Consider the following 1,675-nt stretch of genomic DNA (forward strand, 5'->3'; position numbering starts at 1 on the left):
CGTAATGAAGGCGCGCTTCCCCCAAGAGGATTTACAGGTATAAGTTTGATGCCCTAAATTAGCTTAATGTTAATTCAATTTCTCAAAGCTAATATATATCCCGTGGGTTTTATTACTGTTTGATCGAAGAAATATTCTGAAGCGAAATGTGGTTTCCATTTGCAGGAGAATTATTTAGAACTTGTATCAAGAGATTCAAGTTATTCAACGACAATTATTAAACAATTCAGTTATTAAACGATAAGTTCAGTTCATATTTTAGGCGCTCGAGGAGCAGCGTCTTGTTCCCGAGAGCTCTGCAAGAAAGGATGTAGCAATGGAGAAGGAAAGAAAAGTTCCACGCAGTTCGTTATGCCTTTCCCGGTGAGTTGAATAATATCTGTGACGATAACACACTAGTGATAAATTTCCCATATCCATGAAACAAATTGGCTAAAATTGCTGTACGTAAGGATTTTCTCGACATTTTGGAAATTTTAAGGTTATCAAACACAAACAAAAAAATATATGTATTTATTTAATTTTAAAATTATACTTGCAGTTCAATATTTTACTAGGGTACTTAGCTACTATTTTCACCGATAATTCATAATATTCAAAATGTATGTGGATAAATTTACTCCGAAGAGAAATTTTCCTTCACTTAATATCCATAAGGTATCAAAAAGTAACAGAAGAAAGTGAAAATTCAATAATCCGAAGCAAAAGAACTATTTAGTTTGCACAGAGAGAAAGACAGGATTTTATTAAATAACACATTTTTTTTGTCAGAATAGTTACATTTTTGCAACAGATGGTAATAGAGTTGAAGATATTTTTATGGCGTCATCTGTCGACAACTACTGTAACTATTTTGTCAATAAAATGTTTCGTTATCGATGAGATTTTTTTTTTTTTTTTTTTTTTTTTTTTTTGTGAGAAAATATTACGATACGCTCATACAAAATGAAGGTTGTACAGAAATACATCGGTTTCGGACTAATATTTTTCATACAAGATACACGGAGGACTGTGTGGATGTTGTGAAGATATTTATTATTTGAGATGTGAATTTTTTTTTTTTAAAGGAAGGATAAACTCATCTCTGCCTCTACCGGGAGTCGAACCCGGGTCCCTCGATTGCCGGACGAGCGCTCTGACCACTAAGCTACAGAGGAGGTAGAGAGTTTCCTTCGCTAGAGCGTATATATGTGTCGAACAGAACCGTGCAATGGACGGTGAACCGATCAGCTAATAGCTCATGGACGACGTGCCACCAGATGGCTATATTATATGACATGAATGTCGCTCTTTACGGAGGACTGGATGTTGTGCAGATATTTATTATTTGAGATGTTAATTTTTTTTTTTTAAGGAAGGTCATATATATATAGCCATCTGGTGGCTCGTCGTCCATGAGCTATTGGCTGCTCGGTTCACCGACCATTGCACGGTTCCGTTCGGCACATATATACGCTCTAGCGAAGTAACATTTCTATTTCCTCTGTAGCTTAGTGGTCAGAGCACTCGTCCGGCAATCAAGGGACCCGGGTTCGACTCCCGGTAGAGGCAGAGATGAGTTTCTCCTTCCTTTAAAAAATTCACATCTCAAATAATAAATATCTTCACAACAGACAGTCCTCTGTATATCTTGTATTAACAAGTAAAGAGCGACATTCATGTTATATAATATTTT

At 35.9% G+C, this 1,675-nt stretch overlaps 1 non-coding gene across 1 annotated transcript; it reads right to left on the reverse strand.

The window, feature by feature from the left end:
- Positions 1-1,085: 1,085 nt before the first annotated feature.
- On the reverse strand, positions 1,086-1,157 carry TRNAA-GGC (transfer RNA alanine (anticodon GGC)). The gene has a single exon. It is a non-coding gene; the product is annotated as a tRNA-Ala (tRNA).
- Positions 1,158-1,675: the final 518 nt, after the last annotated feature.

The sequence above is a fragment of the Pholcus phalangioides genome, unplaced genomic scaffold (assembly GCF_987345545.1).
Source record: "Pholcus phalangioides strain wild (caught in Gottingen) unplaced genomic scaffold, Ppha-v1.0 ptg000001l_1, whole genome shotgun sequence".
NCBI classification, from domain to species: Eukaryota; Metazoa; Arthropoda; class Arachnida; order Araneae; family Pholcidae; genus Pholcus; species Pholcus phalangioides.